Consider the following 23721-nt stretch of genomic DNA (forward strand, 5'->3'; position numbering starts at 1 on the left):
ACAAAGAGACACGACATGACCAAACGTAAACCAAGAGCAAGCGAGGCAGCTGGGAGAAATGATGACAACAACGAGGAATGAAAATAAAAAACAGTGAAACACAATCCACGCAGCCACCTTGTAATTTACAGCCAAATACAGAAGATGAGATTGACCGTATGACGCTCAGCTCTAAATATGGCTGATTTTCATAGACAGGTGAATGTTGTTCAACTTCTCTATACTTTATATCCTGTTATAGTTCACATTTTATTTTATTATTACAAAGAAAGAAAACACAAAACCTCTTCAGTAAGGTCGTTATAAATACAGTGGAACCTCGGTTAACGAATGTCTCGGCTCACGAACAACTTGGTTCACGACCAAAAAGTTCGGCAAACTTTTGCCTCGGTTCACGACCACACACTCGATATATACGAACAAGCCAGTTTCCCTTTCGGTTTGTGCGCACCGATGATTTCCGCACGTGTTGCATTGTTCTTGGTAAGACGTGCCTGCCTGCTGCTGAGAGAGAGAGCGAGCGAGCCACGTACCTGCCTGCTGGGTAGGGGAAAAGGGAGATTGCTGCACGCGTTTGCCTGCCTGCCGGGGGGGGCAGGGGGGGAATGGTTCGTGTGCACGTACGTTTCTGCTGAGGGGGAGGGGATGTACAGCTGAGAGAGAAAGAGAGAGAGAGAGCGAGCCGCGTGCCTGCCTGGCTGGTTCATTTAAGCAGAGCCGCTCCCTGTTCATTGTTCTCAGTCAGACGTGCGTGCTTTACCTGCGCTCTCTTTGTGCTCTACAGCATTTTGTGTGCTTTTGCAGTTACCTATGGCTTCTAAGCAAGTGAAGAGTGGTGAGAAGAAAGTTTTGAAGAAAATTAAAATTGAAGTAAAGAAAGAAATTATTGAAAAGTTTGAGCGTGGCATTCGTGTTACTGACCTTGCCGCCGAGTACAAGAAGTCAAAATCTACGATTTCGACTATTCTAAAGCAGAAAGAATCTATTGAAGCAGCTGATGTTGCAAAAGGAGTTACAGCGTTAACCAGGCAGAGGCCTCAAGTGCTGGAAGAGGTGGAAAAACTGTTTAGCAGTTTACTCATTTACCAATCTGAGAACCCTCGTGCTTCAAGCAGCACAATGTAAGCAAAGCCAGACTGACAGTAATGTGGAGGGCAAACAGGAAGGGTTGGGTCACAAGAACTTTGTTTTTGGAATGGCTGCATGAGGCTCTCGCTCCCACCAGCTAAACAGCTAAAAACACCAGAAACCCAAGAAATCACAAGAGAAAAAACACCTGAAGAAAAAAACTTCATGCCAGAACTCGACTCATGCAAGGTTAGTTTTCTTGGTGGTTTTTGTATTACGGATTTTTCAAAAGTTAATTTTTCAGTTCGTAGCGTAAATTGTTGCAATGTTACTTTTCTCTTTTTTCAAATGTTCCTTTTTTTCCGCTGTGCTTAAAATTCATTAAAAAAAAGTGTTTATAGCGATTGGGCTGTAAGGCTATTAGCATGAACTCCTGCAATGTTTTTTGGTTGCTTATGGTTGGTTTTTAAATTAAAGTTCGGATTTGTTCAAATGTTCCCCTCTGTTCAGATATAGAGAGAGAGCGTCAGCGAGTCTGCTCGTGTAGCTGATCAGGGAGCCTGGGTGTTTTGTGTCAGTGTTATTCAATGTTTTTACATTAGTTTACTATTACACTGTGCATTCTATGGTGTAATTAACTATATTTGTGCTTAATCTTTACATATATTTACATATTTACATACAGTTTGTACGGTCTGGAACGGATTAATTGTATTTACATACAATCCTACGGGGGAAACTGCTTTGGTTCACGACCAACTCGGTTTACAACCAGAGTTTTGGAACGAATTATGGTCATGAACCAAGGTTCCACTGTACTGAACAAAATGCCAACGTGGATCTCCTCGCTCGTCCTTCTCGTCACCCAGCTATGGTGTCACATTGATTGATGTCAGCATGTCCTGTTTTAAAGTTTGCTTCTTCTTCTTCTTTCTTTTCTTGACTGATCTAAAGCTTCAGTTCGTACATTCTCTCGTGCCTGAAACAGGATATTAAAACACAAAACTTATGCTGCTGCTGCTGCAATATTCGCTTTTTTACAAACCATTTATAATTTTTCCTCTACTCTGAAAAGTCACATTTAATTCGTGTCTGATAAAGTCAGTGTGAATTCTGAAGTTTGGAAGCTTCTCTGAGCTTCAGGGTCCTGAGTTTAATCCCCAGTTGGGTGCCACTTGCATGTTCTCCAGTATCATTAACTGGGGTCCATTCTGTGATGGAGCTGCTGTCTCCTTCAGGGCGTCTCCTTCTTTGTGTCTGATTCTATAAGGAGATGACGTGACGCCTCTGTGACTGAAATGAATGAAGCGGGTTCAAAAACGAGCAGCACTTGGACCCCGTGGTTATTCGAGTGTCTCAGAGCTCTAAGAGACAGGGGTTCAAATCTCAGCTCCGTCACCACGTGTGTTTGCATGTTCTCCCACATGTGTGTAGTACTGTGCCCTCCAGCTGATGGCTGCTCTGACCAGGGCTGTTCCTGTCTGCTGTCTGCTGTAAGTGAGCTTACAAGATGGATGGTTGGATGGATGAAATATGAACAGAAAACAAGATGAATGACAAACTGATGACTAGAAATGAGCAAGCTGCTTTACAAAGAAGAGTCTTTACAGGACGTTACTGAGGTGTTCATTTCACAGAGAGGTCACTGTGTCAAGTTCAGGTTTAACTGGCCAGGAGACCTCCAGCTAAGCCACCTCATTCAGTCACCACCCCAGTACATCAAAGCTGAGGCCACAGGTTAAAAGGACAAGCGCTGCTTGTGACCGAGGCCATCTTACATCAAACTGCTCATTGCATGTGGAGATAACACTGCAGAGGTAAAGTCAGAAGGGGGACAAATTAAATGATGTTTACCTGCTGGTCTGGGAGGTTTGTGGAGAGAATGTGATCTGTGAAGAAACAATAAAAAGTTAGAATGAGGAGAAGGACAACTTGATTGGGTTTCTACTCTATAGAAACATTAACTCTCAGACTTACTGATGTTTCTCTTACGCAGTGTAAGAAAGTTCATCAAGCCTGAGCTCCTTCTTTGTTTTCTGACGGCTCCACTTACCTTTGACTTTAAAATACAAAGCAAACAGCAACACAAGGCCCAAAGTCACAGCCAGTCCGACTGCTGAATATTTACACAGCATCATATCTGAAACAGAGAAGACGACAGCAGGCTTTGTGAATCATATCTCGAGAGGATGATGACCGTCATAAAGTTCCAGAAATGCTCAAACCAGCCTGCTTGGCACCAACAGTCATGGCACAGTTGGCACGGTAAGAGAGACCACATTCTGGTGTTTCATGTGAACACCAAGTGAAGCTCCTGGCCTTTGTCTTCAGGATTTGCATGGATAAACAGGTGGACAGCTGGTCCCTACAGTTTGCTCAGTGTGTGTGTAAACTCGTGCAGATGTCCTATAAGACAGGAGTGCCGTTTATCAGAATATTTTCATTAAAACGTCTCTCAGGTCAAATGTCGCTGATTGTAAAAATGGAGTTTCTGCTCAGTTGCTGTTTTACTGACACTTTTGTAAAGAGCTGAGCTCTGCTGCTCTTCAAAGGAAGAATAATCGACACCCTCTACGTGGGATGAAGCTTCATACAGTCTGTGACTATGGAACTGGGCCATGTGGCCTAAATGGAGACTCCGTGAACACGTCCAGGTTAGAGAGCTCTTGGCATCGCTGATATTTACTGCTGTCGGCTTTGATGCAAATAAAAACAATTTTTAACTGAAAGGTGAACTCAGTGTCTCTGTCTGGTTGCTGTTAGTCAGCCGACAAGATACAGTAAGTTGTCAATTCCTTGTCTATCTGCAGCCTATTAAGGGCAACAAGGGCGCTTTGTGAAGCCCTCTATGGGTGGGAAAATGAAGGAGTGAAAGTAGAAGAGGGTCCGACACTCTTAAAAATAACTGGCTCTTTACTGGCACTTTATGGCTCTTTACTGGGTTGTGTGGATCCTCGTAGAGCCGTTGCTTGACCAAACACCATTTCATTCTGAGAAGGGCTCTCTGCATATGAAGGTGGTTCTTCGTGCTTTGCAAAACTTCCTAATATGTAGAAGAAGCACAAAATCTTGAATGTATGGTAGGCTAAAGGAAGAAAGCCTGGACTTAGCCTATGCAGCAGGAGACCTTTGAAAATCCGGGCCCATCAATATTTCACAAATCACAAAATAAAACACAAAATGGTTCCCCTATGGCATCGCTCTGAAGGACCAGTCTGGCACCTTCATTTTTATGTCAGCAAACAGAATGCCATCTGAGATGCCTGGCATTAAATACACGGACAAGATACGGGCAGTGAGACCGGTGAGGGGCTACAGAGCTGGTGTGAACATTTCTTCTTATCCCTCATGAAGAACCTCAGAGGTCAGTGGGCACCTTTCATGTTAGGTGACCTGATCACATGGCAAAACATTTACATTTTGTGTGTCAGGGGAAAGGAAGATTTGAACATTTGTGCACCATAAAGTATCCATCTGTCCTATATAGCGCCTTTTATATACGTCTATTTCCTAAATAAAAATCTGTTATATAGCGCCTTAGACATTTGCATGAATTCACACTGAATTAGGACACTGGACACCATTAATATGATAACTTGTGGGAAGCAGCCCGGGCACAGACAGATGGGCATCATTTTAAAGTCCAACACATGTTTATTTACAAGTATTTAAAGTGCACAAACCCAGTGCTACAGCACCAATCACCTCAACAGTCCAGGCCAACACAACAGTATGCCTTTCCTTCAGACCGCCTCCTTCTCTCTCTATCCAGACCTTGTCCTCTTTCACCTAACTCCAGCCCTCAATGAAGGGAGGCGGCCCCTTTTATGTCCCCCATGATGTGCTCCAAGTGTGCTCCAGCAATCTTCCACCGACACTCCCCAGTGTCGCAGAAGTGCCGGCTGTATCCCTCCGGGTGTCCCTGCTCCTCTTCCCCCCAGCACTTCCTGGTGTGGCGGAAGTGCTGAGGTCCAGGGCTCTCCAGGTATTGGGGCGCCCCCTGGCGGTCACCACGGGCCCCTACAGGGTTGAGCTTCAAAGCTCTGCACCCGTGGCCCCCAAAGGAACCACGGCGGTCGCTCCCACATGGTCTGGGGATGGCGTAAACCCTCCTCCGGTCTTCCTAGGCATCCCGGCCGGGTTGCCACCCCAGCCATCTCCGACAAACTTCATATTCAAAGTGTGACATTGTATCAAATATCAGTCAAACAGTGTCATGAAAATGTCATTGACTGTCTAATGAGAAGTAATTGTGTCCCCTTTGAAATGCCACCACATGGCAGGATGACAACGTCATGCAGCCCCAGTGACTTACCTTGGTGGCAGCTGGCAAGGTAACATTCTCAGAGGAAGAGGACTTTGTTGTTTGTTGGTTTTCTGTTAAAGAAAGAAGAACATTTTAATTTTGAAAGCAGATAGAAAACAGAGAAAGCTCTTCTGAGAGATTATTTCTTCTCTTTTTCAATTATTGAAATGTACAATTAATTACAAATTTTGAAAGTGAGAGGTCAATACCTCAAGCAAACCAAATTCAGGCTTTTCTAAATTGGAGATGTCTGCTTTAATTTAAGAATTGAAAAGTCTGAATGCTTTAACCCTTTACAAACCTTTTTCCTGTAAATTCCTTTCTTATGTTTCTCCATGGCCTGCCCTCCCATTATCTGCCCACTTTGTGCCCTGCTTGCCCAGTACATTGCTGTTTGCTCCTCAAGTCTTCTCCTCCAGTCCTTTTGATGACCACTTAAACACCATGGTGTCTTCTTTAACTTTTAAACAGACGCTGCTAATGGGGTCTTGGGGTCCACAATGTCCACAGTTGGTCTCACGAGTGCTGAGATGATTGGCCCACAGTTGGTCTCACAAGTGCTGAGATGATTGGCACTTACATTCTGTACAAGCAGATAATTCACTGTATGTACTGCAGTAGCGCAGGTACACAGCACCAGGCTGACAGAAGAAAGTCACAGCAGGTAAAGCCCAACGTCTAGTGGACATGAAGACATGAAGACAGGAGCCACCTGAGCAGGTGGAAGAGAAATGGCTGCTAGGCCTCTGAAGACGGACCCCTTTGAAGAAATGTGGAGAACGATTGTATTTCTACATGGCTTCTCTTTGGCTGCATATATCAGTTTTAGTAATTACTGTAGTGTATGTTAGGAGTGACAGCAGCACTTTAAATCAAGTTCAGTGTCATTCTGTATGTCCTTTCTGTTCTTGTCTTAATATGGCTGCTGTGGCGACTGAGAAGGAGTGTGTGCAGGTTCAAGTCTGAACTGCGGGTCTGAAAGAATACGGAGCAAGCAGCCATGTTGGGTAACAGACGGCATCTCTAACTTGAATTAGAAAATCATGATTTACAGCATTCTGAAAATAAAAATGTCAACTAGTCAATGAGCCAGCTGAGTAACAGGGCCACCCTCTCTAAACACCATGTTTGTGAAACTCTGCGAATGTCGCAGGTGACTTGAAAGGCCGTCAGCTCCGTGTGTCGTCTGCAGATCTTAACTTCTTCATTTCAGCGCACAGTGAATTCTCTTTGCTTCTGTTATGAGTGTTTAGCTAATCTTAAATACAGACAATTGACCTTAAAGAGAGTAAAGAAGGCTAAATGCCCCCGTATTGTGACATTTCACTGCCACCTGGACTGAGTAAATGTTCGTTTTTCACAGCTTGTGATTTTAATTTTGAAATAACAAACAGCACTTTGTTAATTCTGAGTAGAATCAGATAACACATGGAGTGAATATCCTTATGTGAGACAGAAAACGACACGAGTGTTAGATTAAATACAAATAACTGAATATAACAACGTAGCCCGTCTTGAGAGGCAGGCCTATTTCTCTAAAATGTTCTCTAATAATTTTAATTAATAATCAGACTACTGATCAACTTCTAGGCCAGCTCACTCAATGGAATACTTCCCAAAAACTATTAGCAAAACTTGTGAGGCTTTTGCCTTATTTTTTTAAACATAAATGATATTATAAATAATACGGTAAATCTTGTTGAAGCCGACGTGCACTTTTAAGCGAGTTCCATTTTTTCCCTGGAATAGATCAACCCGAACTGCGCAGAATCATTTCTGAACTGATACCCTCCACCGGCGCTCTTCACCGAGTACCAGCTGGCTTTGTTCAAAGAAGTCTGCAATGTGCTCATTGAGTACCTGAGGCTAGAGATCTGCACTGGCAATCAGAAGGTTACCGGTCCGAATCCTGTAAATGCTAAAAGGGACTCTGCTCTGTTGGGCCCTTAACCTGCAATTGCTGAGCGCTTTGAGTAGTGAGAAAAGCTAAATATAAATGCAAAGAATTATTATTATTATTAATCATTAGATACGGCATTAGATACGGGGTCTTCCCTGATGGTCTAAAGACTGCAGTTGGTAATGGGAGGTCAGAGGGTATGAGAGGGATGCGAGGAATAAACACAGTCTTCTCTGAGCCTGCTTCAGTGAGGACAGTTGCCTCAATGAGGTTCTTGTGCAGAGATTTGATCTAAAGCCTGGTGCCATTACAAAGTTTTGGTGGTTGTAAGTTTCGTAGTAAAACGGTGGAGTAAACGAAAAGGCAGGAGTACCCAACAGGCTTAAAGCAGTGGAGTAAAGAAGAAGGGAGCAGTGAGCACGAATAGCTGAGGACAGTATGGAAGCGAGTGAGGAGGCACATGAGCACGGGATGTCGTTAATGTATATAGGCAGGGAGACAACCACGTGGTAGGTGTGTGGAAAAAGGAAGGGGGACCGGGGGTGGCCCTTGTGTGTGAAATAAATCCTCTTTTAATGGAAATAAGGAATGAAACCACCAAAAGGAGAGCTCAGTTCCTAAACTTCTTTATGGCGTAATGGTGAGAACCGCCAAAAAAAAGACGTTATTTTCAAAAGTTCATTACGGGGCACAACACGAAATGAAACATACTTACATTTTGTAAGTACAGTGTAAAGGATGAGCACGGGAAAATTGGAAGTAGCAGAAATAGTAAGGAGGGGTTTCCCCTATTTATATATACAGTTTTGGGGGGTACACCCATTCCCCCCACTTGGGTGTTGTAACAGGACATGAAACATACCTAACTTTTATAAGTACACTGCAAGGAATGAGCACGCAAAATTTCAGCTTCCCACATATACAGTATGGAAAGTGGGAGAATTAGTGATGAGTCAGTGAGGGCTTTGCCTTTTATATGTGTAGATAGCAAAACACCCGCGCTTCTCAGCAGAGAAGTAGTGTGTTAACACTAGAATTACCAGAGCCTACGAAAAAACTCGTAATTCCGTCCCACCTTAAACTGCTTCTTAAATCCCTTCACACCTCTCCGCCAGCGTCCTTTGTCTTCTAAATGTGCTGATAAAGAGAAGCCGGCTATTCCATCCCCCCACCAATTTAGAACGTGCACGAACTTCTCTCAGCTCATGCCTTGATTGAGTATCTGGGAGTGAAGTGGAGTTTTAGAGTGAAATAATAGATCGTTGTTTGGAACACACGCATTTCATGTCTGTTCCGTTTCTACAGTAATCTGTGTCAACACATTGTTAAAACAGAAACTTTTTTATATTCTAGTAGTAGATGACAAAATGTAGGCATAAACTATATAATGTATGAAGCCTGAAGTCCAAATAGCAAAGAAACATTTTCACAAGAATAACACAATTGCACTTTTATTCAAACATATAACTGCAGAAAGAAAAAGCCGCCTTAACATGCGACATTGACACCAGTTTACTATAACTGACTCCGTGGTTCAATAGATACAGTCCCCGCTTGGGAATCAAGGGATCACGGGTTCGATCCTGCTCCCCTCCCTTTGAGAAGTAAACTGTTCTTAGTCTTACTGTTTTAGAATAAAAACATACATTTGATTTCAGTCTGTAACAGCCGGTGCAATTTATGATCCTTGTAAAGGTTAGCTTTTTTTTTTATTCACTTTTCACTCTCTCAGTCGCGTTCAGAATCAATCCATACAACCCCATCTGACACGGCTGTTTTCACTAAAGACGCGCTATAGCTCTGCAGTGTACCACGATGCATACTAACGCCCCGGTTCTGACACACAAGCTGGCGAAGCTGCCTTCTTCGTATCTCACCGTCACTTGCTTTTCTTTTTATTCAGTTTTATTGAGTGTTCCTGCTGTATGCTTTTTCTTTTTGCACCCAGGACATGCAGAAGAAAGAATGGTAAAGACCAACTCGCGCTATATGCAATCATCAGACACTCCCCATCTGCCCGTGTCGCTCAAACACAGGAACATATATTGGTGTAAAAGTATAACAAAAGTGCACTTTTATTCAAGTGCACTTTTTCCATCGCCTTTTCCTGTAAGAAGCAGTGTACACACTTCTCTCTATGCTGTGGTTTCTATTACACACCTGAAAGAAAGAGACAATACATATGAACATATCCAGCATACAGCAACATGCGGGACTGGCAGGAACACTCAATAAAACTGAATAAAAAGAAAATCAAGTGACGGTGAGATACGAAGAAGGCAGCTTCGCCAGCGTCTGTGTGTCAGAACCTGGGGCGTTAGTATGCATCGTGGTACAGCAGAGCTATAGCGCCTGTATTCTGTTTCTTTTGTACTCCAGGGCACGCAGAGGAGAGAATAGTAAAGAGCAGTAAGTTCGGCGCTATATGCAATCATCAGACACTCCCCATCTGCCCGTTGTTTTGTTATACTTTTCAATACTTTTATACTGCTCAAACGGGCATGCTCAAAAAATACACGTGTAATGCCACGAAAAGTGCACGCAGACACTTCATTTCGCAAACAAAACAAGTGCACTTTTATTCAAAACTACCTGTATAACCGAAGAAAAAGAAAGCAAGTTACAGTAGGCGATTGATACGACATCTTGCATGGTGCAATGCTAAGAAGTGCAGATTTTCATTCCGTGCTATATAAAATCATCACATTCAAATATTAACAGTTCCCACACACCCAAGGACCGTCCTTCCTACATTTACGACCGTGTACTTGTTGCCGTGTACACACCTCTCTGTGCTATGGTTTCTATTACACTGAATGAGCACCTGACACTGTACTTTCTTCCCTGGGGGAAGGTCCGCATCAGAGAATTTCCAGTTCCTGCATAAATTCACACCCGATCTGACGCTGTTCGTTTTCAAATAATATTGCATTAGTGCGATTATATTTTCACATATATTGTCTTTCTTTCAGGTGTGTAATAGAAACCACAGCATAGAGAGAAGTGTGTACACTGCTTCTTACAGGAAAAGGCGATGGAAAAAGTGCACTTGAATAAAAGTGCACTTTTGTTATACTTTTACACCAATATATGTTCCTGTGTTTGAACGACACGGGCAGATGGGGAGTGTCTGATGATTGCATATAGCGCCGAAGTTACTGGTCTTTACCATTCTTTCTTCTGCATGTCCTGGGTGCAAAAGAAAAAGCATACAGCAACATGCGGGACTGGCAGGAACACTCAATAAAACTGAATAAAAGAAAAGCAAGTGACGGTGAGATACGAAGAAGGCAGCTTCGCCAGCGTTTGTGTGTCAGAACCGGGGCGTTAGTATGCATCGTGGTACACTGCAGAGCTATAGCGCGTCTTTAGTGAAAACAGCCGTGTCAGATGGGGTTGTATGGATTGATTCTGAACGCGACTGAGAGAGTGAAAAGTGAATAAAAAAAAAGCTAACCTTTACAAAGATAATAAATTGCACCGGCTGTTACAGACTGAAATCAAATGTATCTTTTTATTCTAAAACAGTAAGACTAAGAACAGTTTACTTCTCAAAAGGGAAGGGAGCAGGATCGAACCCGTGACCCTTGATTCCCAAGCGGGGCTGTCTATTGAACCACGGAGTCAGTTATAGTAAACTGGTGTCAATGTCGCATGTTAAGGCGGCTTTTTGTTTCTGCAGTTATATGTTTGAATAAAAGTGCAATTGTGTTATTCTTGTGAAAATGTTTCTTTGCTATTTGGACTTCAGGCTTCATACATTATATAGTTTATGCCTACATTTTGTCATCTACTACTAGAATATAAAAAAAGTTTCTGTTTTAACAATGTGTTGACACAGATTACTGTAGAAACGGAACAGACATGAAATGCGTGTGTTCCAAACAACGATCTATTATTTCACTCTAAAACTCCACTTCACTCCCAGATACTCAATCAAGGCATGAGCTGAGAGAAGTTTGTGCACGTTCTAAATTGGTGGGGGGATGGAATAGCCGGCTGCTCCTAGCTTCTCTTTATCAGCACATTTAGAAGACAAAGGGCGCTGGCGGAGAGGTGTGAAGGGATTTAAGAAGCAGTTTAAGGTGGGACGGAATTACGAGTTTTTTCGTAGGCTCTGGTAATTCTAGTGTTAAAGAAGTTCTAAAAAAAAGAAAAGGAAACATTTTAAAAATAATGTAACCTGCGGTAAAGCAAGGAAGACTCCGTAATAAGGATGGTTGGGTGCACGTAGAAGGGGTGCCTGCTAACCTAAAAGGGATATTTGGAGCTGACGGCTTTATTTGTCTGTTGTGGAGCGGGCGTCGGCCATGGATGGACGCTAACGCCGAGTCACCCGGGTGAGACAGACTTCATTATTCAATAAAGGAACTGTTGCTGAGCCGGTGAGACCGCTTCTTTACATGTAAATTAAATAAACGTGTCTGCGGCGCATCAGGATTGGTCGCTGGATTCACTGCAGACTTCCCAGGCCGTGTGATTATAAACTTTTAAAAGAAAGTTCACATAAAGGACTGGGGAACATGTGGGGATTGTGTGTGTCTGGGTGTCTAATTTATATGTGTATATAGTTGTAATATAGGTTAAGTACATGTGAATATATTTGCGCCGTTTATAGATAAGAGATTAGTGCTGCTGATGGACGGCCTTATATGGGCAGTCAGCCAACTGCGTCCCCCATCCCCACGCCTCCCATGGCAACCGAGCTGCAGGCTATGGCCGTATATATCTGTACATAAGTAGTATTCAGTTATGACCGTTACGCATAGAATTTCGAAATGAAACCTGCTTAACTTTTGTAAGTAAGCTATAAGGAATGAGCCTGCCAAATTTCAGCCTTCTACCTACACGGGAAGTTGGAGAATTAGTGATGAGTCAGTCAGTGAGTGAGTGAGTGAGGGCTTTGCCTTTTATTAGTATAGATAGCAGCGGCCCCAGCACTGCCCCCTGCTGGTCACCACTCTTAACATCGGCCAGTTCTGATGAGGTTCCTCGCACCATCACCCTCTGCTTCCTGTGTCTGAGCCAATTCTGCACCCGTCTAAAAAAATCACCCTGAACTGCCACTTCTTTTAATTTGATGCCCACCCTCTCATGTGGCACCTTATCAAATGCTTTCTGAAAGTCCAGATAAATCATCTCATCTGCTCCACTTTGATCGTATCCTTTTGTTGCCTCCTCATAGAATTCCAGCATGTTAGTAAAACACGACCTCCCTCTTCTGAACCCACACTGACTGTTCCTAATAACTCCTGTCCTTGTCATGTGTTGCTCAATCTTATCCTTAATAATTCCTTCCATTAATTTTCCTGTGATATTTCATGTTAAGCTTACTGGCCTCTAGTTGCTTGGATCTGCCCTGTCACCCTTTTTATATTATGGGATCTCTCCAGTGCTCAGTGACTTCCTAAAAATATGTGTCAAGGGTTTATATCTGTACTCACTAGCCTCCTTAAGAACACGAGGATAAATATTATCTGGTCCTGGTGATTTGTTTGATTTCATCTTATTTAATCTGAGCAGCACTTCTCCCTCTACAATTTCCAAATCCCTCAGTACCTCCTTAGTAGTCCCTGTTACTGCTCTGAGGTTATCCACTTGCTCACTTGTAAACACCTCAGAAAAATGTAAGTTTAGGGCATCTGCTATTTCACTGTCTGTATCTTTTAATTCCCCTTTACTATTTCTGATTCACTTCATCTCCTCCTTGACTGTTCTTTTACTACTAAAATTTCTCCTTATCTGTTATTCCTCTCCAACGGTCTTTTAGCCTCCCTGATATCCTTCTTAATGGTTGCCCTCATGTTCTAATACATGCTACGATTCTCTTTGCAGTCATTAGTCTTATATGCCTTATAAAACAGTTTTTTCCTTTGCAACTTCTTTTTTAAATCTTTATTAATCCATCGTGGAGTTTTTCTTAGTTTCTTATTAATTCCAAATTTAGGTCTGTATCTGTCCTGCATTACATTTTTAAACCTGTTCCACTGCTCCTCGACTGTCTCCACATTTAAAAGCTTATCCCAGTCTATCTTACTTAGACTTTGTTGCATCTTCTCAAAATTAGTCCTACTAAAGTTCAACTACCAAAGTGCCCTCCCAATCCTTGACTAGCCTACACATATGCCTCCCCAATACATTGGTGCCCCTCCAGTTCAGATGTAACCCATCACAGTCTAACAGGTCCTATCTATTCCAAAAGGAGTTCAAATGCCCCATGAACCTATACCCTTCTACCCTACACCAAGATTTGAGCCACACGTTAAGCCTTCTAATCTCCTCAATCTTACCTGGACTGGCGCGTGGCACAGGTAGAACTTTGGAGAAGACTACCTTGTCAGTTCTGCTCCTCAGCTTGGTACCTAACTCTTTGAATTTGGATCGCAGGACTGACAGACTACCCTTATGTATGTCATTTGTTCCAGCATGGACAATGACAACTGGATCCACCCCCGCTCTGGCCAAAAGCCTATCCACCCTTCCAGGGAGGTCCCCCACCTGAGCTCCCAGAAGGCAACACACCGTGTGAGACTCTCTCTCTCTGGAGCACACCTGTGTTTCAATCCCCCTAATGATTGAGTCCCCAACTATCACTACCTCTCTCTTTTTGGGAACTGGTTTTGAGGTGGCCCGTTGCGGCTCCTCATCCCCACCTACCACCTCAGAATTATCAGAGTCACCGTCCAGCTCCACAAGGACATGATAATGGTTTGACACTTCTAATTCTGGAGTTGATGCCCCTGGACAGTGTGCACCCTTTACCTTATGCCTTGTGACCGTGACCCACCTATTCCTACCTGTCTGGTCTGAAATCTCCTCCTGCACCACCTTGGGGGTGCACACTATCTCTCTAAAGGACACCTGGGCCAAGTCCACCAATTCTCTATTACAACGCAGGGCAGTTCAGCGACCCTGAGCTCGAGGTGCTGGATCAGCTGGCATCTCCTGCAGATGTGGCCCTCATAGACAACTGGCTCTTCCAAACCATCATCTAAAAAGTCCAACATCCAACAGGACTTGCATTGCACTGGCCTCATTATTAAAATTTGATTTGGGATTAGTAAACTGCCTTTTTTTTCATAAAATTAAATTTTTTCTTCTTTCGGGTGCTCCTTAACTTAAATGGTAACACTAACATCTGCTCCAGATATTTTACACCTTCTGTCCCCTTAAGCTCCTGTCCTGTTCTCCCTCTCAGCTGCCTGCTGTTTGCCTTTCTATGAGGTTAACTTTACTTTTCTCTGTCTCTTCTCCTAACTTTGCGCTCCTCTTACTTATAAGCTCTTCACTCTCACTGTTTGTATTAATGACCCCTTACGCTGTCGCCCACTTAACTGTTCTACCTCTGGACTGCTAAGGACTGTTTAATCTAAAATAAATAAAACTTTTACTACCTTATCTGCTCCTACAGCTCCTTGTGCCTTATTGGTGTCTTAACGCTGGCCGCTGACCTGCGCACTGCTGAGCCTTCACCTTTTACTGCTTTGAAGTCAGCCGCGGCCTTTTATTCTTTTCCTTTAAACTAAGGACTCGCTGTTACTATGATGCGGTTATTAACTTACAAATGTCGATATCAGTTACTGCTGCATTCTACCCTGCCTCCTCGATGCTAATTCAAATACAGATAACAAGAACAAGTACAGGTACATATAATGTCGTATTTTATTACAAAACTAACAAAGATCATTTTAAATGACGATGTGCTGTTGTATCTGTCTTAATTGACGTCTTTGTGTTTCGATGCCCCCCTGCCATCATTCAAGACCCCGGCCTTTGTAATCCCACCTCATGTTAACAAGTATCAGAGATGGCGTGTCATGAAGCAGCACTTACTGTACATACCCTCATAAGTCAGCATGACTCCATTCCCAAACACGAACCTCTGACTCTCCTTCTTCGCACAATAATAAGTTGCAGCATTGTATTTCTGAATGGATGAATAGTAATTTTCTCAAACTAAATAAAGAGAAAACTGAAATTTTAGTAATTGACAATAATGGATTCAGCGAGGGCATCAGAAATAAACTTGATGCACTAGGATTAAAAGTTAAGACGGAAGTAAAAAATTTTGGGGTAACTGTTGACTGTAATCTGAATTTTAAACCTCATATTCATCAGATCACTAGGACAGCATTTTTTCACTTAAGAAACATAGCTAAAGTTAGACCTCTTATATCACTGAAAGATGCTGAGAAATTAGTTCACGCGTTTGTTTTCAGTCGACTAGATTACTGTAACGCACTCCTCTCAGGACTACCCAAAAAAGACAGAAATCACTTGCAACAAGTGCAGAATGGAGCTGCTAGAATCCTAACTAGGAAAAGAAAATCTGAGCACATTTCTCCAGTTTTGATGTCACTACACTGGTTACCTGTGTCTTTCAGAATTGACTTTTAAAATACTGCTTATGGTTAATAAAGCCTTAAATAATCTCGCTCCATCTTTATATATCGGAATGTCTGACACCTTATATTCCAAATCGTAACCTCAGATCCTCAAATGAGTGTCTCCTTAGAATTCCAAGAACAAAACTTAAAAGAAGTGGTGAGGCGGCCTTCTGCTGTTATGCACCTAAAATCTGGAATAGCCTGCTAATAGGAATTCACGAGGCTGATACAGTAGAGCAGTTTAAAACACTGCTGAAAACACATTACTGTAACATGGCCTTTCTATAACTTCACTTTAACTTAATCCTGATACTCTGTATGTTCAATTCTTCATAATAACTATTCATAGTGGCTCCAAAATCCATTCTGACCCCTACTCTCTCTTCTGTTTCCTTTTCCGGTTTCTTTGTGGTGGCGGCCTGCGCCACCACCACCTTCTCAAAGCATCATGATGCACCAACATTGATGAACTGAAAGCCAGAAGTCTACGTGACCATCATCATCAGGTCCTTCCATGAAAACCCTAAATCCAAAGAGGACTGTTTGATTTATGTTAGGTAGATTGCCCAGAGGGGACTGGGTGGTATCTTGGTCTGGAACCCCTACAGATTTTATTTTTTTCTCCAGCCTTTGGAGTTTTTTTTGTTTTTTCTGTCCACCCTGGCCATCGGACCTTACTCTTATTCTATGTTAATTAATGTTGACTTATGTTTATTTTTTATTGTGTCTTCTATTTCTCTATTCATTTTGTAAAGCACTTTGAGCTACATTTTTGTATGAATATTGCAGCGTCACTTTTGGTGACATTTTTAAATGTTAAAGTCACAGTCTCATTGGAATAAGAAAAGACTCCATTAAAATAGTCAATGAACATCGTTGGTGGAAGAGCTGAGTTGTTGTCATAGACCCCTAAAGCCACCGGGGGCTGACCAGGGTACTGCCGGTACCAGATGACCAGAGTGACATTCCTCAGGTCACATTCAATCACTTCTGGGGACCCTGGAGAGATGAGCCTGGGGACAACACCTGTGGAAAAGGACAAATGTGCAGTTTAAGGGACAAGTTACTTCTGGTGAGCTGATAAAAAGAAAGAGACTTCTAAATTAAATGTAGGATCTCCATAAATAAATACTTACATGTTATAAAGATGGGGAGAATCACAACAAGTCTGACGTCCATTGTGACCGAGAGATGAGCCTTTGTGAGTTAGAAATGGCTGACATGCTGGAGATGTGATGACTGAGCAGGAAGTGGACGGCATTGGCCACCAAGTGTCAACGTGAAAACATCTAGAAATGTCTACAGAGCAGAAGAGCAGAGCGGAGCGAGCAGGTGGGCTTGAGAGACGTCAGAATAGAAGACCTCCTGGAGTGAAGCTTTACACCAAAAGGTGATTGATGTTTTCTCACTCAACACAAAAACATCTTAGATTTAAATTAATGAACAAACCACATGAGCCGATTCAGTCTTGATGTAAAACAGAAGATGTGACCTTCCTGTAGACTGTCATTGTGGTGAATGCCGTCTGAGTGGAGGACATGACTGCAAATCAAGAACTGAAGTCATCACTTGTCACTTGTCATGTGGCTCTGATTAGCTGCCCTTCTGTGTCCTGATGTTTGATGCTAATATCATCACTGAACTGTTAAATTCCATTGTTATTGTGACTTTGGTGACAAATATAACAGCAGAAACACACACACATTCTTATTCTGTTCTTATTCTCGTTCTCAAGTATTCAGCACTTGTCCTTTACCCAAAACACCTGACCAGAATAAGACATTTTACATGAAATTCCTCAGTTATTACAACATTTCAAAGTCTAGTCAGTGATCAACTGAAAGTCACCTCATCTACTACTAATACTGTCATTCATTATCAGGCTGGTGTTGTCAAAGTGCCACACTGTGATGTCTGCCCTGAAGATCACAAATGATAAACTGAAGCTCTGGAACTCCAAGCAGCACATGAAGCACTAAAGTCCATGGACATGTCAGAGGTGTTTGATGATGGGCCTCACTTCATGATATCCCAGAATTTGCTGCTCACAGGCTCCTCAAGTGCAGCTCCACAGTCACAAACTAAAGGCAGAGAGACCACAGACTATTTTTGGGCCTCAGCTCTTCAAAGATCTGCGTGAAAATATTTTAACACAACAGCACACATGTGTGTATGTGGGTGACACCTGCGATCATCGACAGCACATCTAAAGTCACTTCATGTGGCACATCTGAAGCTATAAGAGGCCCATCCTAGAGTCCAGCACCAAACCTTTCTGTTAATTGGCTTTAGTTACAAACTGAGTTGGTTTCTTTCTTGTACAAGTCACTTTATTTCAGTCTGAGTTCTTTCCTCGTCCCTATTTGTGATATTCATCAGCAGATCATCTGACTCTGACAGGATGTTCTAACAGAGGCCACCACAGGTCAAGTGTAAATTGCCACAAACACCTCGCTCAGCTAACGCACACAACAGTTTATGATTAAAGATCTTTACATTTCCATCTTTGTCAGTTTAGGTCTTACTTGTGAAACTCAAAATGGAAGACTCCTGTTGTCCCATCCTCGTAGGACTCGTTACCAAAGCTCCTGAACTCAGGCCATCTTCTTAAGACTCGATGCAGTGTTGGAGTTTTTAAACTTAGTATTGCCTCATTTTTATTTTATATTTTGTCTTTTTTCTCTTTCTTCATCCTGTAAAGCACTTTGAGCTCATCATTTGTATGCTAAGTGCTATATGAATAAATATTGTCGTTGTTGGTATTGATTGTCTGTTTGTTTCTTTCTTCCCGTATTTGATGACATCTTAATGAGGATTGTGCTCTTTGTTCATTATTTGTTGGTCATCTTAGTAACTTTTCTTGTTTACTGCATTTCAATGCTGAGGTTGTGGGACTCGCCAACACTGAGTCTGTGGTGACCACCCTTGGTCTGAGGGTCCTCAGCTCATTGCTGACACTTTACTGAGTTTTCCTTTCTGTTCTTTGGCTACTTTTGGACTCGTGAGTTTCTGTCGGTGCTCATTTTTGGATTTCTCTTGTTTTTGAGATTTGGATTGTGGACTTGATTTGTTAGCTTTTGGATTGTCCTCTTGTAGGTGAGACATTTTGATCCTCTTGCTCTTGTTTTGATGTTTGATGTTTTTATTGTTTTTTTTATTGTTTTGTAGATTTGGCCAGGTTGAAGGCAGACTGTAAGCTTGACTCTTAAATTTGGAGTCAGGCTGCCAGAGGTTTCTACGCTGAGTACTTAACATCTCACTTAAGACCCCAATGTGCTGTCTTAGTGATGGTGAGAAGATAAAGATATCATCGATGTGGACGATACGATTCTTCACAATGAACTCCTCCAGCACCTGTCCTGTCAAGTGTTCAGGAGATGCTCGGTGTTCTTCACTCTGTATGACTTGACTCAGAACTAAAACAAGTCACCAGGTCGTTGTCTTCTCCCATGCAAACCTGCCAGTATCCACACAGTAAATGCTGAGCTCCTTTTAAGGACTCTAAAATTTCATGCACTGGACATAGGAGAGGCATCACCAGTGAATTTGGCCCTTAGTCTGTGGCAGTCCACATAAAAACAAAAAGTTGTATTTGACTTACACACCAACACCACTGGGGATGCCCGGGTAGAGGTAATGGGCTCCAGATCACTGTCCAGTAACATGCAGACATCCCACTCTTTGATGGCCTCTCTCTTCATTGATAAAACCTTGTACGCTGTCATCAATGGAGTGTATTTGATGGTAAATAACAGCCACACGGCCACGTTTGTCCAGACGTACCATAGGCCGTCTCCTCAGAACAGGTTGTAGCTCACTGGGCTGAGAATGAGTACTCTTCTCCACTGGACCAACATCTTCTACAGGTACTGCTAAACAGTACAACCTGAACACCCCAACCCTGGGCATCACAGACATGAGTCCCGGGGTGCAATGTGATGTCAGGTGCCATGATGAAATCCAGTGCTAGGAGCAGAGAAATACACCCTCCAAGATGAAGGCTTCAACTTCACAAGGGGTATCCTTGCCACAATCACCAAACACTCACCTATCTGCCAAAATGAACTCTACAGTTCCACCTCTCATCAGCAGCTCACCAGGTAATTCTATTTTAGCGCTCAACCTGAGATTAATTAAGGCAAAGGCGCTTCCAGTGCCAACAACTTCATCCCCAGTGATGCCCTGAACACTCACTGACACAACCAGCTGTGGCAGACGGCCGGAGCCTGTACCCGGCTGGGACGCCTTCATAAAGAAAGGACCAGAGCAGGGAGCATGCACAGGGCATCATCTCTCCTGAATCTCAAGCAGGTGAGGGGTCAGAAGGTGACTGCCAGGATCCTGCCACTAAATTGATGGAGGCAGCGCTGGTGAACCACCACCCTGAGCCCGTATGACACCCGACTGAGAGTGCGCAGGACAGCTACATGCTCAATGGCTCACAGTAGATGGACAGGGATGACAAAAACCCAAATGCACTGCTGACTGAAATAACTAACCGTCGTTTAACTGTATGGGAGCTGAGAAATGATGCTCCAGCTTGTAAGGGACTTCTTGCAGGTGACCGACCTAATGAAGAAGTCAATCGAGGGTTTGGAGAGGATGACCGAGGTGGCCCTGAACACGGTGCAGGACTATCTGATGAAGCTCTGCTCAGGACTCTCCACCCATGATGATGCGGTGGTACAGGCGAGTGACACCAGTACCGTATAGATCAAGGGGACCCTGAGCGAATCGTCCCTGGATGGTTTTGAAGGGCGATGAGTAGCTGGGATTCTGAAGTGGAGAGACAAGCTGACCTTGGCTGACCATGAGTAGGGGCAAGATTTCCCATTTTGTCCCAAGTCTCACAGGTCACAAGCACCATGGGGGGGGTGACAATACTATGAGTGTCATCGGCCTGAACATGGCTGGAGACACTGACCATACGTATATGGCAGAGGCAGACACTGTGAGATGACGGCATTGACGCAGCGTCTCCCTGTCACACGATTGTTTCTATATTTCAGTGTGGAGCCATGGACTGGCTGATATCGACAGCCCCAACTGGAGGAAGACAGCCCTCGCAGGATGGGCCGTTTCACCCAAAATGGCTCAGCTGAAGGAGGGGACATGTGGCAAATGGCCAAAGCCTTTACCCAGCTAGGATGCCTTCATAAAGGAAGGACTGGGGAAAAGAGCGTGCATAGGGCATTATCTACCCTGGATCGCTAGATGGCAGCCCCCATGGATTACAGCGGTGCTCCGGATTCACAGAGGGCATCATGGGATTTGGAGTTTGTTTGCTCAGCCCTGTTGAGATCTGTGGATGCCGCCAGTTCCAGGGACTGCTGAGCCATATTTTGTTGCGTTCTCATCACACCCAGAAGTGCTTCTGGACTGGCTAACAAGCCACCAGAAATACTCCTGGAAGTAACATAAAAGGAGCCAGCTGCCACTGCTCCAGGAGCCAAGTTGGGAGGGAGAAGACAAAGCAGGCTGGAGGAAGGAGGAGGTGAAGAGAGAGAGAGAGAAGAGGAAAAGAAAAGCAGACAAAGTGCTGTGTGTTGTTCTTGGTGCTTTGTATTGTGCTTGCTGGTGGGAAATGATTTGGGAAACATTTCCCACAGAATAAAAACTGGTGTGCTGTGCAGAACTTGTGCCTGAGTCCTGGGTGTTGGGGAGCTGGAGCGCCCCCTTCAGGCCAAACAGCAAGGGCACATGGTGAGCTCATCTCCATCTGACTGATTGTCTTTCTGAGGCTTAGCCCTGGTGCTTCTTTCCCAGGAGCCCCATTGTTTGGCTTTTTTTCCCTCATAACTGCCCAGTCCTTCTCTATCAAGGACCCTCACCAATGATTACAGCAGGCCCTAAGGGTGCTACCCCAGACCACGGATCACATGCACTAAGGATTCGACTAACGATGTGTTCTTCTGACGTGTTTGGGTTGGTTATTCATAAACAAAGTCTCTGATTGGTTGCATGGGATCCTGCCAAGCAACCAGCAGCTGTTTTTTCAACCTGAGTCTGGTAATTTGTGGGTAGAAAAGCTGCCTGGTTAGATACATGGAAGGAGAGCCAGTCTTTCATATTATTCATCTCCAGTGGCCTGCTAAATAAGCCGAAGAACCTCTGCAGAAGTACAAGGCTTTGGAAACTCCACCATGCTGCAGCTGCAGTGAAGTGTGAGACGGGCACATTTCAGAAATCTGCCTACGCTGGTGGCACAGTGATTGGAGTATCGTGTTTCTGGCTCTTTAGCATGGGCAGCTAAGGACTCTGTGATCAGTTTTGAAGCAAACATTTTGCAAAATTATGAGAAAGAAGCAAGAGGACACTGAAAAACAGGATGAAACGAGAGAACGTATGCCACACCAGAGGGTGTTAGTCACAACCTACAGGGGAGGGTGGGTTCAAGTTGGGAGACTTCTAGGAATTAAAACAAAAATTAGTTAATGTCATATACTTTGTACTCTAAAAGGCAGGTTGACCAGTTATTAGCTACTGACATGTAATGAGAACTGGAGATGGAAACTGAACCTGGGAAGCCGATAGGTAAACGTCCATACAAGCTTCTTCATGTGTTCTAGAAACAGAAGCTACAAGTTATGAACCTGAAGATAATGCTGGGAAGGCAAGAAATCCTGGCAAACGTACCTCACAATAAAGCCACTCAGTTTGGTCTCACTTGCTGGCCTGCAGCTTTTCTTCTAAGTGCTGCACTGTGCAGATTTCTCTTTGTTACTTTGTCTGTTTCAACTTGAAACTCTTGTGATTGGAGGTCTGGAACACACTAAAAAGACACTGAGGCCTCCAGAATGCCAGAGAGGCTCACTTCATGCCCGACTGGCCCTGACAACAATCTGCCAGCTTCTAGGCTAGCATGCCTCGAAAAGGGAAGCTGGCTTTGACAGTTCAAAAAGACTATAAAAGCTTCAGAATATACAAAAACTAGCAAAATACCCGCACTTCGCAGTGGAGAAGTAGTGTGTTAAAGAAGCTATGAAAAAGAAAAGGAAACATTTTAAAAATAACGTAAGATGATTGTCAATGTAATTGTTTTGTGAGTGTTCTGAGTGTTGCTGTCATCAAGGATTTGATTCTCATTATTTCTTTCAATCAGGTTCGTATTTGGAGGACGTGTTGTGTTCAAGTTACATTCCGTGTTTGTCAACCGTTGTAAAGATAACAGGTTTCAGTCATCGAAATGATCACTACCCAAATTGGTACTCGTGAATCTAAGATGTTTCACAGGCATTGCCAGTATTAACTTCTGGATTTGCCTGCGAATATTTAGCGACAGCGTCTCTATGAACTTGTGGATTTGCCTGCGAGTATTTAGCGGCAGCGTCTCTATTAAGTTGTGGATTTGTCTGCGAGTATTTAGCAACAGTGTGTCTATTAACTTGTGGATTTTTCTGTGAGTATTTGGCGGCAGCGTCACAAAGTTGTTTCCTTCTAGCTGCATCAGAAAATGTACCACAACGTCTGACACGCCTCCTTTTTACTGTTTTCTCACAGCTTGGATTGCTGCTGACATAATCGGTTTGAGTTTCATGGTTTGTTTCAATTACGTTAGTATCTGCAGGACTTGTTGTGTTGAAGTGACATTCAGCATCTGTCAAGTGTTGTAAGCATACAACCAGTTTCATCGATAACTTCGCATCCAGCTTTTGAGAGTTGAAACATTCATAAACATCAAAGTGTCCACTACTGAAATCGTCACCTGTCAATCTAATATGTTTAAGAGGCATTGGCGGTTGTCGAAAGGTGTAAAATATTTGATAATTTCGGTACACTTGAAATCAGTCCACACCTTGAACCTGTCTCAGTCATTCAATACATAAGACACAATGGATATCAAGAGTGAGCCTGATATGGCCGTGCAATATGTAACAAAGAGAATGGAAAAGATAGGTGCCATCTCCGGGCATGGAAACCACTCGGTAAGTGACAGTTCTTTGATTGATAGTGATCACCTCGATAGACATGTTAATGGGATATAGTTGGAACGATAAAGGAAATGGGTACCTGAACAATGTAAAGTAAGTCTAAAATACCTACACAATAAATATAATCGT

At 43.3% G+C, this 23721-nt stretch overlaps 1 long non-coding RNA gene across 1 annotated transcript; it reads right to left on the reverse strand.

Moving 5' to 3' along the window:
* Positions 1 to 1892: 1892 nt before the first annotated feature.
* LOC120517273 lies at positions 1893 to 15151 on the reverse strand. Its single transcript, XR_005631009.1, has 4 exons — positions 15117 to 15151; positions 5384 to 5445; positions 2923 to 3208; positions 1893 to 2047 (listed from the first exon to the last, which is right to left on the reverse strand). It is a non-coding gene; the product is annotated as an uncharacterized LOC120517273 (long non-coding RNA).
* Between the last annotated feature and the right edge of the window lie 8570 nt (positions 15152 to 23721).

The sequence above is a fragment of the Polypterus senegalus genome, chromosome 1 (assembly GCF_016835505.1).
Source record: "Polypterus senegalus isolate Bchr_013 chromosome 1, ASM1683550v1, whole genome shotgun sequence".
Lineage (NCBI taxonomy): Eukaryota > Metazoa > Chordata > Cladistia > Polypteriformes > Polypteridae > Polypterus > Polypterus senegalus.